This window comes from Mixophyes fleayi, chromosome 6 (genome assembly GCF_038048845.1).
Source record: "Mixophyes fleayi isolate aMixFle1 chromosome 6, aMixFle1.hap1, whole genome shotgun sequence".
Classification (NCBI taxonomy): Eukaryota; Metazoa; Chordata; class Amphibia; order Anura; family Limnodynastidae; genus Mixophyes; species Mixophyes fleayi.
Window position 1 is genome coordinate 17,478,937 of NC_134407.1, and position 17,843 is coordinate 17,496,779.

Below are 17,843 nucleotides of genomic sequence, written 5' to 3' on the forward strand. Positions count from 1 at the left end.
AGTGGGTCACCACAATATCTTAAAAACCCTGAACTTTTATGAATCGCACCAATAAATGTACCTGGACTGCGTAGAGGAGTGGGTCACCACAATATATATAATAAGAAAACCATCAACTTGTTTGATTCGCACCAATAAATGTACCTGGACTGCGTAGAGGAGTGGGTCACCACAATATATTAAAAACCCTGAACTTTTATGAATCGCACCAATAAATGTACCTGGACTGCGTAGAGGAGTGGGCACTGGGCACCACAATAAAATATATAAAAAACCTTCAACAGGTCTGCATTACACTACACATACGGCTGCTCCTCCATCCTCTCCATCATATACATGTTGGAGTTTTAGCGTGTGACAACCTCTTGTTTTTGATAATGTCAGTGCATTTTGAATATTTTTCAATTTGCCCCACACCACTGAATGTACTTTATCTATGATACGCATCTATCTATCTTGACTGCGTAGTGTGGTGGCCCCGGTACACAATTTGGTACCGGGGCCACAATAAAATAAATACACCCTCCACGTGTCAGAATTCCACCAAACAAGTATCTGGACTGCGTAGTGGGGTGGCCCCGGTACCCAACTTGATACCGGGGCCACAATAAAATAAATACACCCTCCACGTATCAGAATTCCACCAAACAAGTATCTGGACTGCGTAGTGGGGTGGCCCCGGTACCCAACTTGATACCGGGGCCACAATACCTCCTCCAAACATGCTACAGACAATTCGTCATTGACAGACCCCAGACAGACAGGGTCGTAGTGTTATTGTTTGACTTTGTAAACCCAAAAAAATGTCCCTGTTGCACTTGCACATAGTCGTGCAATGAAGACTGACTTTTTCATTTAAAGGCACGATCTTTCAAGTGTAGTGTTTGTAAGTCTAAGTCATATTATACTTTTGGTAAAATTGGTTTTTTTTGTTCCTCTTTATGGTAATTAATTAGTAATAGAATTAAAGTAGGAAATAGAATTAAATAGAATTAAAGTAGGAAATAGAGTGGTATAGAGTTGTAGTGTGGTATAGATAGAGTGGTCCACACAATATAATAATAAAACCCTCAACTGGTCTGAATTCCACCAAACAAGTATCTTGACTGCGTAGTGTGGTGGCCCCGGTACACAATTTGGTACCGAGGCCACAATATAATTTAAAAACCCTCCACGTGTCGGAATTCCACCAAACAAGTATCTGGACTGCATAGTGGGGTGGCCCCGGTACCCAATTTGATACCGGGGCCACATTACCTCCTCCAATTTCCAAGTGTAGTGTTTATAACATCTTAACACTACACTAATTCTAGCACGTCAAAACCTCTTGTTTTAAATAATGACAGGGCATTTAACTTTTGATTTAATTTATTGAATTTGTTGGCATTTTCTTTTACTTTTTGAACATGGCAAACGACTGTTGAATGGTCACATAATGCCAAAAAAAAAGGTGCAAGATGGAATTGTCCTTGGGCCCTCCCACCCACCCTTATGTTGTTGAAATAGGACATGCACACTTTAACAAACCAATCATTTCAGCGACAGGGCCTACCAAACAACTGTGGCTGAAATGATTGGTTTGTTTGGGCCCCCACACCAATAAAACAATTCATCTCTCCCTGTACAAACTAAACAGGCTCTACTGAGGAAAGATGTCGTCCTTATCCTCAACCTCTGATTCCTCTCCCCCTACAGTGTGTACTTCCTCCTCCTCACACATTATCAATTCGTCCCCGCTGGACTCCACAACCACAGTCCCTCTGTACTGTCTGGAGGGCAGTGCTGTACTTCATTGAGGAATTGATTATTCATTTTTATAAACATCATTTTTTCAACGTTGTGAGGAAGCAACCTCCTTCGCCGCTCACTGACCAGGTTCCCCGCTGCACTAAAAACTCTTTCCGAGTACACACTGGAGGGGGGACAACTCAGTTAAAAAATAGAGCCAGTTTGTACAGGGGCTTCCAAACTGCCTTTTGGAGTTCTACCACGTCACTACCTCTAGTTAATTTAGATTGCAAGGCTTGTAAATATAAATACTTTGAAGATAAAAAAAAGCAGGCTGCACAGACTGTGGAGCTAGAAAGTGAAATTAAATGAACCACGTTACTTTGGTGGCTATCTATGCCCCCCCCCCGCCCTACACTTGTAGTTGAATATAAATAAAGCAGCCTGCATAGACTGTAGAACTAGCAATTCAAATATACAAAGAAATGGACAAAGGCAGTTTGGTATCTGTCTGCATCAGATCCCCTCTCCACTAGGAGTAAAACAGAAAACTTTTCAGCCGTTATATAATCTAGAATATAAATAGAAATTGAGAAATGCAATTTGGTATCTGTCTGCATCATAATCATCAACATCCTCCTCAGCGCCAGCTACATCAATATCCTCCTCCCAGTGCACAACATTCACACCTTCATTAGCCAAATCTGTAACTGGACTGTGGGTGATCCTTCCAGCATATGCAGAGGGCGTGCTGCAAATGCTGGATGGAGTCACCTCTTCCCGTACAGTGATGGGAAGGTCAGGGTTCACAACCAACAACACCCTTGGACTCGCCTTGGGGATTTGTGATGTCATCTGTTTAGAAGGCAGAGTTCTTTGCTGTTTTGTTGTTGTTGCTGACAGCATAACTCTCTTAAATTTTTTGTAGGGGGGGGGAGGAGGGCTTTGATCCTTGGGTGAAGTTGGACCACTAGTCATGAACACGGGACAGGGCCTAAGCCGTTCCTTGCCACTACTTGTCGTAATTGGCATATTGCCAACTTTACGTTTCTCCTCAGATGATTTTAAGTTTCTTTTTTTGCTGTTTTTTGAGAACTTGGGCTTTTTGGATTTTACATGCCCTGTACTAGGAGATTGGGCATCGTGCTTGCCAGACGACGTTGATGGCATTTCATCGTCTATGTCATGACTAGTGGCAGCAGCTTCAGCATTAGGAGGAAGTGGGTCTTGATCTTTCCCTACTTTATCCTCCAAATTTTTGCTCTCCATTATATGTAGCACAAGATACTGCAGAATGTGTGAACTTGGTAATATTGCAGTACCAATGGACTTATAATGCTGGATTGGTTTTGCAAATTTGGTTATAATTATTATATATTTTTTTTTTTTTTTAATTTTTTATTTTTTTTTACTTTTTTTTTATTTTTTACAAACTTGGGAATAATGGGGAAATAACTATGCCCTTAGAAGCACAGAGCACAGGACACAGCACCACTGGACTGAACAGGACACGGCACAGGACCCAGCAGCACTACGGAACTCAGCAGGACAGAGCACAGGACACAGCACCACTGGACTGATACTGCAGAATGTGTAAACTTTGTAATATTGCAGTACCACTGGACTTTTACTGCTGAATGTGTGAACTTGGTAATATTGCAGTACCAATGGACTTATAATGCTGGATTGGTTTTGCAAATTTGGTTATAATTATTATATATTTTTTTTTTTTTTTAATTTTTTATTTTTTTTTACTTTTTTTTTATTTTTTACAAACTTGGGAATAATGGGGAAATAACTATGCCCTTAGAAGCACAGAGCACAGGACACAGCACCACTGGACTGAACAGGACACGGCACAGGACCCAGCAGCACTACGGAACTCAGCAGGACAGAGCACAGGACACAGCACCACTGGACTGATACTGCAGAATGTGTAAACTTTGTAATATTGCAGTACCACTGGACTTTTACTGCTGAATGTGTGAACTTGGTAATATTGCAGTACCAATGGGCTTATACTGCAGGATTGGTTGTGAAAATTTTGTGGTAATTAAAAAATATTAAAGTAGTTTTTGGTATTTTATAAAAAAAAAATTTTTTTATTTTTTTAAACACAGGGGAATATTGGGGAAATAACTATGCCCTTAGAAGCACAGAGCACAGGACACAGCACCACTGGACTGAACAGGACACAGCACAGGACCCAGCAGCACCACTGACCTCAGAAGGACAGAGCACAGCACACAGCACCACTGGACTGATACTGCAGAACACAGCACAGCACAGCACAGCACAGCACAGCACAGCACTAAACAGCACAGAACTAAACAGCACAGAACTAAACAGCACAGAACTAAACAGCACAGAACTAAACAGCACAGAACTAAACAGCACAGAACTAAACAGCACAGAACTAAACAGCACAGAGGACCACCTAACACACCCTCCCTCTACCCTGATCAATGCCCGAGTGAAGATGGCGGCGACTAGCGGGGAATTTATAGGATCCGAGTATCGCGAGATCCGACAACGGGATTATGAGTCAGAGCCTCAGTTTCACTTTTGAATTTGGCGCCAATACCCGGATCTGTCTCGGATCCGACTCGGATCCGCAACGTTCGGGTGGGCTCGGATTTCAGAAATCCGAGCGCGCTCATCCCTAATATATATATATACATTTGCATGCTATATAATTCTTTGTCATGTTTTTAAATTGTTCTGGCCACAACGCGTTCATGTTATATTATTGAATAAAACATTCACTCTTGTATTCACTCTTCCAAGTCGTATGTATACACTTTCATGGGCCCAGGAACCTTATCCACTTTTCTATTTATAAGCACATCCAATTAAACTTCGAACACAAAAGGCACTTACTACGGCCTATAATGTCATGGGTGGAATGGGGAGAGAAAGGGGCGTATGCACGTAGTTAATGTACTGTAAGGGCGTGTCATGGTCGAGCGCAGTTTTTAAACCGTGCGTTCTTTTTATAGTCCACATATGTATTGTACGTATCCTGCAATGTATTGTGTCCGTCTCAATATGGCAAACTCCGTAAATGCAGTGTATCTATGTCAGTATTCAACAAGAGACGTTTCTTTAGATCCGTTTGTAGTTGATAACGGAAGTGCGTTTGCCCGATTTACCTGCGTTTTTTTAAGAAAAGCACATTACGTTAGTTTTGCATGCGTCAATGAATCAGACCTACAATGTATATGTGCTTGCTGGTGTGCGTGAAGGTAGATGAAGGAATAGTATCTTGTGTGGTGCAGAGAGGTGTAAGGTAATGGGTACAGGGTAGAAGTGACCACCAGCACTTATAACTGGGAAAGCTTAGGCCCACGGTAGTAATATGCCCAATGCTTCATCATGACAGATGGCCCCACATGTCCTACAGACAGAAGTAATCAAACACAGGATGCCTGATATCATACAGCGCACACATAGAACACGGCATACACAGATGTATTGTGTGTTTAATAAATATACTGTATATACAGGTATTGGAAGGTTTATTAGACCCTTGTTGTACAGATATTTGCAATAACCAGAAAGAAACAACTAAATAAATTCTGCTGTTCTGTGATGTCATATACAGTCACTGCGAGGAGCAGCGATTAGACAATGTAATTATGATTACAATGCCAGGAGCAGTGTGAGTAAAGACAAAAGACTACTTGTAAATATAAGTTGGTATATATTAGATATGGCAAATTATGTCAAAAACCCCACATCCGGAAGCCCCTAGGTCTTAATGCATTGTGGATAATTTATCTTACAAGTGTGTGTATCTAGAAATATAAAAGAGTATTTGAACATGTACATTTTGCAATGATTTTAATGATTTGTATTACGGCATTGTAAATGTCAGTTTGTCTGAAACTGCATTAATCGGCCAATCAAAGTATATGTTTTGTCATTTCTATTTTTCATTACGAAACCTCTCTCTTATCTAAATTATTATTCTCTTAATTAAACTGTGGCTACTGTTAAACAGTGTTAAGGGGCGCAGATTAGTGTATAGCATCACCACATTAAGGCATAAGATTTATTAATGCATACTTTGGAGCATTAAAACAAACAAAGACCTGTATACACAACCCCATTCCTAATGATTCACAGACCCATACTTGACACACAATTTGGGACTATATGAAGCTTCTACCCAGTGAGGTTTCAAAACTGGTATACACAATCGTACAAGACTGTCATTGGCTGTAGGACTTCAGTAGGATTTAACCAATCGGAATTAAGTAGAAAGTCCATTCTCATTAGCCGAATACACCACTGCTTTGTTGTAGTGGCACCAACCGCGCCAGGCCTGGATGGCTACATTTTGGACAAGATGTTTGGATATTGGTATATACTGGCTGTGCTGGATATTAGGCTGCATATGATGGACATTTGGGTCTAATGTACTCCATACCTATTCATACCACATATATTAAATATGTTTTCCTTACAGACTATATTTTTTTTAACCACAGCGTGTATGCTAAGAACTCACTATTATGCTACAATAAATATACCCTCTTTTCACTATATCACACTCAAGAATTTATTTGTTATGGCTGTGTTTATATTATTGTTCCTGTAGCCATGAAGGTTGTGTAAATTCAAAACAGATTGTTTAGAGGAAACTTTTTTTTGTCTGGGCTAAGCCGGTCTCTGTGGGACTGGAGCAGCAGCTGGTTGGCATGGGGAGATTGGAGCAGCAGCTGGTTGGCATGGGGAGACTGGAGCAGCAGCTTGTTGGTGTGGAGAGACTGGAGCGGCAGCTGGTTGGCATGGGGAGATTGGAGCAGCAGCTGGTTGGTGTGGGGAGACTGGAGCAGCAGCTGGTTGGCGTGGGGAGACTGAAGCAGCAGCTGGTTGGTGTGGAGAGACTGGAGCGGCAGCTCATTAATATGGAGAGACTGGAGTGGCAGCTGGTTGGCATGGGGAAACTGGAGCAGCAGCTGGATTGCATGGGGAGACTGGAGTGGCAGCTGGTTGGCATGGGGAGACTAGAGTGGCAGCTGGTTGGCATGGAGAGACTGGAGTGGTAGCTGGTTGGCATGGGAAAACTGGAATGGCAGCTGGTTGGCATGGGGAAACTGGAGCGGCAGCTGGTTTGCATGGGGAGAGTAGAGCGGCAGCTGGTTGGCGTGGGGAGACAGGAGCGGCAGCTGGTTGGCATGGGGAGACTGGAGCAGCAGCTGGTTGGCGTGGGGAGACTAGAGTGGCAGCTGGTTGGTGTGGGGAGACTGGAGCGGCAGCTGGTTGGCATGGGGAGACTGGAGCAGCAGCTGGTTGGCGTGGGGAGACTAGAGCGGCAGCTGGTTGGTGTGTGCAGACTGAAGCAGCTGCTGGTTGGCATTGGGAAACTGTTGCGGCAGCTGGTTGGCATGGGGAAACTGGAGCGGCAGCTGGTTTGCATGGGGAGACTAGAGCGGCAGCTTGTTGGCGTGGGGAGACTGGAGCAGCAGCTGGTTGGTGTGGGGAGACTAGAGCGGCAGCTGGTTGGCGTGGGGAGACTGGAGTGGCAGCTGGTTGGCATGGGGAGACTAGAGCGGCAGCTGGTTAGCGTGGGGAGACTGGAGTGGCATCTGGTTGGCATGGGGAGACTGGAGCAGCAGCTGGTTGGCGTGGGGAGACTAGAGTGGCAGCTGGTTGGCGTGGGGAGACTAGAGCGGCAGCTGGTTGGCGTGGGGAGACTGGAGCGGCAGCTGGTTGTCGTTGGGAGACTAGAGCGGCAGCTGGTTGGCGTGGTGAGACTGGAGCGGCAGCTGGTTGGCGTGGGGAGACTGGAGCAGCAGCTGGTTGTCGTTGGGAGACTAGAGCGGCAGCTGGTTGGCGTGGTGAGACTGGAGCGGCAGCTGGTTGACATGGGGAGACTAGAGCGGCAGCTCGTTGGCATGGAGAGACTGGAGTGGTAGCTGGTTTGCATGGGGAGAAAAGAGCGGCACCTGGTTGGCATGGGGAGACTAGAGCGGCAGCTCATTGGCATGGGGAGACTGGAGCGGCAGCTGGTTGGCGTGGGGAGACTGGAGGGGCTACATTGAGTGTGTGTTGGAAAGTGTTGTGGAGTATCAGTGGTTTGTGGGACTCAGAGAGAGTTGTTAGGTCTCTATGGAAGTAATAACTCTAATAACATGTTTCCCCTTCTTCCAACTTTGTTCCTAGGTGATGGATTGTTTTGCATCTCTAGAGGAGACACTGTGAGCCAAACATCTTATATAAAAGTATTTATCTGTAAAATACTGCAATTATTTAACTGTGATGGTTGTGTGATCTAATATATCTTAAAGGAGTGGTAACATTTTTATTTGACATACAAAAAATCCTTTGCCTGGAAAAAACAACTGCAGCGAAACGTGCCTTGGCGTCTCACTGTGTGTATGTGATCTCCTAATAGTACATATTTTACAAGGCTAATTTAGACCAGTACTTTGATCTTAACTTTTACTGAAGGAATAAGAAGAGTGCCCAACCCAAGAATAAGCTTCCATGTAGGTAGTTAGCAAATCATCCCCTAAACCTTAGCGAATAGAGGAGCTATATACATAACTGGCTACGATCCCTGCAAATGATTTAGGAAGGTAATTTAAAGCCAATACCTACTGTAAGTGAGCATAGTAAGGGAAGCTTCTTATAGGGGTAATATGTTATGCAGAAATGCAATATACTCTATTGAAATTGTATTGAGACACAGGCATAGTAATATAGGAAAGAAATTATTCACAGATCTAAATGATGAGCAACTTTATTTAATAAAGAAATCATACAATATACACAGCAATTTTAAATCACAAAATCACATTTCACTTTTTTCACATATTTCGCTGTTTTTGGTTTTGTTTTTTAAAAATAATTTTATTTGAAATCTAAATAAAAGTTAAGTTTTATTTTGAGAATTGGGTCATATATAAAACGCTCACCTGTTAAAGGAAAGACTGTTGTACACCATGTCCCAAGTTTGTTTTCTTCTCTTTCTTCATGATATTAACTCTAACTGGCAGGTACCTTATCAATATAAATCACAAAGGATACCTATAATAATAATAAAAATAAGATAAGAAATAAGTAATACAGATAATAGATCACGTTTACGTGTCAGAGACTTTGTAGATAAACACTAGTGCGACAATAACATTTTGTAAGTACATACAATAAATAGCAAAGCCTGTGTGTTAATGGACTGAATTATATGCGTTGAATGATAAATATTTTATACTTATCTAAATATATCCATCATTACTCCTATGGGCCATGTTAGGAGGCCCATTCTTATCTAGCAGACAGTGACTGACAGCTTGGCAGACTTGCTTTGCACAAATGCCCAGAGTGGATTGGTGGATTCAAACACGGGGGTGGGGCTAGCTAGCGATGTCATTGCAACTCAGTCTCAGCTTTTTGACCTGTATCAGGATTCAACCAGGGCACGGTCATAAAGATGCGGGATGATTTGTTGCTGCCGGTAATAGAGTGTGGAGATACCACGTTACTTTTTAACCGGGTATTGGAATGTAAGGGTAACACTGAACAGAGTGTTTTACTTTAATGGTGATTATCTGACGTTTTCAGTTTTGCCATCTGGTGGTCCATTAAATTACACTCTGTTTGCTTTGTAGGTTTGCTTTATCCCATAATACATTTTTTCCACCAGGAGTGACCTTTAAGTGTCCCTGTCTTTGAAAATAGAACTTTATCTAAAAGCATCTGTCCTTCCTGACCTTGTTTTTCTGAAAGATTTAAGACACTCTCCCTTGGTGTGAGTGGGTGACTAATACATACTGAATGTTTCAAGTGAATGATGTGTGTCAGGAATCTGGGGATTTATACAAAGGTTACATTTAATTAAAGAAGGTTTTTTTTTGTCTTAAATGTCACCGGAACACCTGTCCACGTCAGGATAATGCTTCTGTATATCAAGCGGTAGCTCTAGTAATATACCTCCCCTTCTCCTCATGACCTCTCTTCTCAAGTTCTAGTGAGATGTTGTACCCCGCTTTGCGTTTCATTAATGATGTTTCAGCTATTTGTTGCTGTTTTGTATTTATTGGATTCTGTGTCTGTTTTGTAGTGTAATGTTATGTTCTACTGTATGCTCTCTACAGATCTGCTGACCCACTGTGACATCTTTATGAATAAAAGGTAATAACAGAAAACAGGCTCTGGAGAACTAAGAGAGTTTGCTTGACCTGAAATATTTCTGTATGACATACTAGTCACGCTGGTTTGGTGTATTTAAGGTCCCTTAACTTTTTCTGGACATCGGTGGAGCGTCAGAGCTTGCTGTATGAGAACAGTACTGCATCTAGCCTTCAAGATCTTATAAATATGTTGGACTCAGTTATTGACTGGTGAAGATAGACTGCTAATCAGTTTGCCCTCTGTGTTGAACTATATACGTTTTACAATGTCTATGCTGGTTCCCTGGTTGGCTCTAACTCTTTCCGTCATTCAGCAACATATTTCAGAAATCCAACTGCTGTTTGTAACTGAATCTAGTTCTCTGATTGGCTCTAACTCTTTCTGTCATTCAGAAACGTATTTCAGAAATCCAACTGCCGTTTGTAACTGAATCTAGTTCTCTGATTGGCTCTAACTCTTTCTGTCATTCAGCAACGTATTTCAGAAATCCAACTGCCGTTTGTAACTGCTCCTTCACAAACTCCTCCCTAATGCATGCTGAGATATGTAGTTCTCTGCCTGAACAAGCAGGATTCAAAGCACATATGCGGCCCATGCATGTGTCAATTCTTACATTTCATGACCTGTAACACATATAAAGGGAAATAAATCTCTCTTATAAAATACAGACTTATTAAATGGGTCTTTTAAAGTTAGGTAATATGCTGCAATCCCATGCTCTCTCCAAAAAAGATTTTAAAGAAGAAACCTACTAATAGAATCCGAAAAGATAATTGGCTGTTCCTATGTGTTAGAAAGATAAATGTATAGTCTTTGACAAGTCAGTTAGTAGTACATTGCATTATAATGATGTCGTATTTGCTTCCTTCATTCAGTGGCAATACAGGTTTGAATGATCATTGTTTCAGACAGCTCAGCATTTCCTTACTGTTCTCTGTGGATTTATTTCTACACCTAATGCATATAGATGGGAACAGATTTTGCCAGGAAAAAACTATGAATCGGTGCTAAAATTGGTGATGTAACAATGTTTTATTTTGAGAACGGATATAACTGGGTCATTAAAAAGGCAGGTGACTGGAATTGTGTCAATGAGTCAGAGTGAGATCTTCCTACAGTACAAGCGTGTTAGAATCACTATGGTAACACTATGAATAGTTGGTTAAATCCCACTGCCTATTCCTGAATATACTATGAGCAGTCTCCCGTGGCAATACCTCAGGATTTCAGTAACCGACAGTACAGACAACATGTTGAAAAATATGTATCCCATAGTTTCCTTCTTTAACTATTACCTTGAGTTGTGCTACTAAGCTCAACAAGTTTCTTCCTTAATTCACACTACAGGCTTGAGTCATTAAGGAAAGTAAGACAAAAAAAAAGGAGTAAATGTTTTCCGGGACAAACCATGTTACAATGCAAGGGGTGCAAATTAGTTTATTATTTTGCACATAAGTTAAATACTGGCTGTTTTTTCATGTAGCACACAAATACTTGATAGTTTTATTTTTACACTGAAAATGAAAGTTGATCTAGGCCATGCCCTTCCTCTACTATAAATCTGTACTCATATTTTAAATGTACCTCCCCCTCCAATGCAAAATGGTTTTGCCCAGGTGCAAAAATACTCCTTTTTAATGCTTTGCTCTCCTTAATGACTCAGGACCTACAAGTTGTAAGTACACATTATTACTTCCATCACTTGTTCAGTTCATTTTGAGATACTGTTTTGCCAGAATTTTCAATGGGGATACATTGCAATAAAAAGGACATAGAGTTCAATTCGGTGTAGTAAGTTTGAACTGTTGTTATTCAAGTACACAGCAGGTTTGGTGTGATCGAAGTTTACAACCCACCAACAAATGGGATTTCTTAGGTTTATTAACCTTCCACACACTTTTGTAATTGATTGTTTGACTTTATGTCTATGTAGTTAAGGTATATTGAAGAGGAAAGGAAACCAAGTTAATTGTCAAACTATTGTAGCAAATGATTGTAATTCTGTCAGTCTGCTATTAAAGATGCTTTCTATAGCACCAAATCAGTTGTTACTGGGTTTTGAAAAACTGTATCATAATTAGAGATGCTCAGGCTCCGTTCCTCAAGAACCGAACACACCCGAATTTAGGGGATCCGAGTACCGAGCCGGCTAAGTACTGTCGCGCGCCTTTGGAATTGAAAACTAGGTAAAACGTCATTGTGATGTCGTTGGATCTCGAATCTCGCGAGTTTTGAATTCCTTTTTTAGATCCAACATAACAGTGGGTGGGAGGGAGGGCGGACCCCCATTTTTCTTTTCTGCCACTGCTGTGTGCCAATGTGTCCTAGATGTGCTAGGAACTGCCGTGTGTCATTGCTCTGTCACTTACCATCCAGCCAGGTAGCTGCAGTATTTGCCCGAAAGTGTATGAAAATAATATTGTGACCTGTGAGGTGGTCAAAATTTACTGCAAATGACTTGAAATTAGTGTTATTGAGGTTAATAATAATGTAGGAACAAAAAAAGAGCAAAATTATGTGATTTTAGTATATTTTAGGATTTTTTCTAAAAAAATCCAAAACCAAAACCAAAACACACGAGGGTGGTTTTGCCAGAACCAGAACACAAAGCTAATCCAGATCCAAAACCAAAACCAGTTCACGGGGGTCAGTGAGCATCTCTAATCATAATGAGCATTTCTTGTGAAGCAATAATTCTGGTGAGAACTTTATAATACTTTTGCAGACCTGAAAAGGGGTTAATTAAAGTAGCATGTTATCTCCATTTCCCAAATCCTTCAAAAGTCATATTGCAATTTGGTTGCAAGATCCATGAGCATATAGTGGCAGAAACGCTACAAGGTAAGTAGTACCCGTGATGACTTTCACAAAGATGGTTCAATGATTTGTTATTTTAATAAAAGTGGATCAGACTGCTTTTGTGAAACAAACATAGTGCATGGTATGGAATGGATTAAAAATCGGGTGCGTCTCTACAAATTACGTTTTTTTAAACTTTTTCTATGAAATGACGTTAGTCATTTCTTTCCTGACCTTTCTAAGACTCCTTTTGTGGAAATGACAATGTGAACATAATATGCTTCTAAGAGTAATGAAATTTAGCAACCACTTAGTAGCATTCTGAAGATGTATTCAAACTTAAAATGTTGATGCATTTCCTCTAGCAATTGGATTGGATTTGGATAATACTGGTGAATTGTGATTACGTGATTACGTTAATCAAAACTGGACACAGATAAGTTGACAGTAATATGGACTTTGAAGACTGGGCTGAGATATTATTTATTCCAAGGAATAATCCTTTACCGCGATTCTTTCATGAAGAAGTTATTGTACATATACTAATAGCAATTGAGAAAAATATCAAGGGGAAGATTTACTAAACTGCTACAATCAGCATGTATAATTTTCTAGACTTTTGACAGGGATAAGACTGAGGTGTGTGGTGTCATTATTTTCTTCAATGCACGTCAAACTTCTCGCCTCTAGGGGCTAGATTTACTAAACTGCAGGTTTGAAAAAGTGGAGATGTTGCCTATAGCAACCAATCAGATTCTAGTTATCATTTATTTAGTACATTCTACAAAATGACAGCTAGAATCTGACTGGTTGCTATAGGCAACATCTCCACTTTTTCAAACCTGCACTTTAGTAAATATACCCCCAAGTGTTTTCCTAAAGCCTGAATATAATAAATATAATTGAGAATATATGTAGAATTCTCTATTTAGGTTGATTGGCACAGAATTACTTGCTCACTTTTCCCTGATCACAGTTTGTTAAACCTATCAAGAAGCGTAACAGCCAAGCTACAACAACGATTATTATTTGCATGACCTGAAGACAGAGATCAATTGTGTTGTACCTCATTGTTTCCTATGTGCTTTATTATACAAATTATTTTTAATCACTTCGCTGTGCAACATTCTCCTTCAATCATGCAATGCTGCAATTTAATTATCTCACATGGATTGTACGCAGTGAGTCTATTCTATAGAGTTAAATGTGATGACCAATTAATTTTTTATCTAGGAATTCTGAGGGTATTCTCTAAAATTTAGTTTTTTCAAGTGATTAATATCATAAGATTTAATCACAGAGACTGCAAATGACTAATTTAGCCCAAGTTTTGAAACTCTCTTTTTTAGACAGCCTATCAAGATTTTTTAAATAAATCATTTTATTCAATTTAGTAGGACCATGATGTGCTCCTGTTCCGCTCTCCCCTCCCTCTGTGGATAAGCTAATGAGAGCTCCTCGAATGGTTGGCTTCTGAGATTCCCATAGGATCTAGAGTGAAATTGAGTTGTTGGGTGTACAGAATTCTTGAGCAATGTCCATAACACGCTCCCGCTTAAGGAACGACCTATTGAGTCGCCATCGCGAATAAGAGGACAGATAAGGGAGATCATCGACCTGACTTCGTGACACCATAAACTAGGACACGCGGAAGATCTCAGTGCTCTGGAGTTTTTGGGTGGTTTTAGGATCAATTGGCACAAAATCTATATCATACATAATAATAGGGCTAGGGATTGTCTTTCCGACACTGTAAATGTCGGCACTTAACCCGCTGACACGAAGATGTTGGCAGACTAAACGCCGACACTTGCATTGTGTGACAAGTGGACAATGTCGGAGCTGGAGGCATTAGTAATTTAATGTCAACAATGTGATTTGGCAACATTGTGAATTGCGCCAACCACACTGACGACGTTGTCACACAATGCGGGTGACGGCATTTAGCCTGCTTGTCGACTGTAACCAGTCTTGACAGTTATAATGATATATCTACCTTGAGGGTCATGACTCTGTTAAGCGTTAATATAGCTGCACCTCTGTGCTTGCAGGTAGCAGAAGCATAATAATAAGTGAGAGTGAAGGTTTTATTTGCCAGGTTTAGATGAAGGGATTTAAATTGCATTTCCTGTAGTATGTTAACTGCTGGTTACCTTTTATAATGTACACTTGTTGAGGGGTCTAAGGCCATTAGGGTTATCATATCTAAGCCTATGTTGGTTGGAAGGAAGAGGGAAAATCTCAATGAAATAGGGGTCCTGAGGGGGTGGGGTGTTGTGACAGGATAACGTCTTCGGTATCATTGTTATGAGGAGTGTGTGTGGGGGTGGGGGGGTGACTTATGCCCACAGGGGTACAGTTGAAAACACATGACAGGGGAGTATGAGTGTTAGGAAGGACATCCTACTGGATAGAGTAGGACGGGAACCTGGAAGTATAACGTCAGTAATACGGTAGAACCACCACAACGTATAATAACAAAACTGAACTTAGTATTGAACAGTTGTACAGTAAAACATTTAAATAATGCAATAAGCTGCACAGGGATAATAACTGTATTATAACTGTACTAACTGTTGGAGTGAAACGGTGTAACCAGAAGCAACTCTGCATGTTGTTATAGGGATCGAGCGATATAACTTCATGAACAATGAAGAGTCCAGACAAAGCAGCTCCAGACAAGATCAAATCTGTGACTGGAAAGGATAAACGTATATGTGGGATAGATGAACTCAGGTAGGAGAAAACCATGGAGAAACTACTGATTTTTGGGCAGCACGGTGGCTTAGTGGTTAGCACTTCTGCCTCACAGCGCTGGGATCATGAGTTTAATTCCCGACCATGGCCTTATCTGTTTGTATGTTCTCCACGTGTTTGCGTGGGTTTCCTCCGGGTGCTCCGGTTTCCTCCCACACTCCAAAAATAATTGGCTGCTATCAAATTGACCTTAGTCTCTCTGTCTGTGTGTGTGTGTGTTAGGGAATTTAGACTGTAAGCTCCATTGGGGCAGGGACTGATGTGAGTGAGTTCACTGGTGCTATATAAATAAATGATGATGATGATGATGATTTAGTGAATCAGACGTGGAACATTACATTGAGGCAATATATGACATTTGCAGAAGGCATACAGCCAACACAAAGTGCCCTGCTCTTTGTATATAGCGGTTTCAGAGTGTGGCAAAGTGAATGACTTACAACGTGTATTTGGCGGAGAACTTCCCTCACAGCTAGCAGGCCCCAGAATGTGGCTGTAATGAGGCCTTGTAAACTAGCCAACGGAGCCCCTTGCTCTTATCGCATTTATCTAGGAGAGGTCATTGATGTCAGACTAAGGGGGAGGAAAACATGGGTTTGCTAGCTGTCAATCAGGGTAGAGGTAGGGGAGGAGCCTAGGGTTTTCAAGGCTTGTGTTTCCTGTGGGCGGGATGATCATACTGGCCAATCTAATAGACAGGCGGTCTACAAAATCTTTATGTGTAACTTGTCAGCCATCCTGACTAATAAACTTATATCAGTATTACAAATGAATGTTTTTTGAAAACGCCAACCTCACAGTAGGTAAACTACTTTTTTAAGGTATAAACCTTTCAGTGCAAAAACTTGGAAAAATAATTATATTCAGTTTTATTGGTGATTTTTTTTAAGTACTGAAATCTAAGAAACAATAATAATGATAAATGGGATCCTGATGAGTGCACACAGCATCTACATGTAGTACGCCACTGTGCTGAAATAGTATTTAAAAGCCCAATATATATCATGATTTAATAACAAAGTAATCTATCAGCATTACATAATACAATGCTGTTTACTTAGCAGTGAATTATGTACTACTTTTCGTGGAAAGTCATTTGCTCAAGTCTGCAATACATCTACGTCTCTTCATAAAGATCGATGATCGCTCTAAGTATCCTTCTCTGTCCTGTTCACCTGTCTCAAATGGAATGTATGCGAGACAAATAAATTATGTTTGTGAGCATAAGCTCTTAATAGGTAAATGACCCATATATAATAATATAGCATCTGCTGTCCACTAGCCTTGTCACACATGGAAAGCTTGGGCTTACTACATAGATGAAACATTCTATGGCACAAATAGGTTTCAGTTAAAGGGGCAGTGTCATGATACTGACACTGACATTAATTAAAAAAATAATAGTTGGTACAAAAGTTACATGTCCCTTATATAGAGTAGACCCTGTAGACTAGGATCAGAAAGTAAAACTATCTCAGTAGCTTTAAGATCATGGTGCTCATTGAGATTGGTGTTGCTAGTTAACAGGTGACCATCTCTGCCAAGGCTCACAATTGACAGGTGACACCAGAAGTTGAGATGTGAGATACAAGACAATACCTTTCCTACTGATGATCTGGGGCCTGATTCATTAAGGATCTTAACTTGAGAAACTTCTTATTTCAGTCTCCTGAACAAAACCACGTTACAATGCAAGGGGTGCAAATTAGCATTCTGTTTTGCACATAACTTAAATGCTGACTGTTTTTTTCATGTAGCACAGAAATACTTGATAGCTTATTTGTACACTGAAATTTAAAGTTGATATTTGTGTGCTGCATGTACTTCCTGGCAACTGTGTATGATTCAGCCATTTCCATTTTTTTATTTAACTTTTGTACATATATTACTTAAAAATAGACTGAAGAACAATACCTGTTCACTATTATAAAAAAATTTATACAATTGTCTATACTACTACACTTAAGATGTCTCATGACAGCTCCCTGGCACTCAGTAGAAGTGATGAAATGTTGTAAACATCCCTTGCATATGAACAGGCATTTCTCACACAGAGTTTTGAAATAATTTGTTTACAATATTGTATTTAGTTCCACTTTTCAATGTCTACAGATTACATATGATCTCCTACAAATCGGATTTGTGGTTATAAAATAAGGCACTTTAACGTCCACAGTAAGGGGCTGATTCATTAAGGAAAGTGAAGCAAAAAAAGGAGAAACTCTGCACCTTGGCAAAACCATGTTGCATTGGAGGGGGAGGTAAATTTAAAATGTGGGGACAGATTTATAGTTGGGGTAGCAGGGGCAAACACAGGATTTGTACAGGGGGGTTTCCACACCACGCTGCCAGTGGGGTGGACCAGCATGCATGGGGGCGTGGCTATAATTTTAGACAGTGCTTGGCTGCTCTCCAAC

General features: G+C 40.7%; 1 protein-coding gene across 1 annotated transcript in view; it reads left to right on the forward strand.

Annotated features, from left to right (window-relative positions):
* The window catches only part of GOLGA7B (golgin A7 family member B), a 245,674-nt gene that overhangs the window by 190,422 nt on the left and 37,409 nt on the right, over positions 1-17,843 (forward strand). The window lies entirely within an intron of this gene.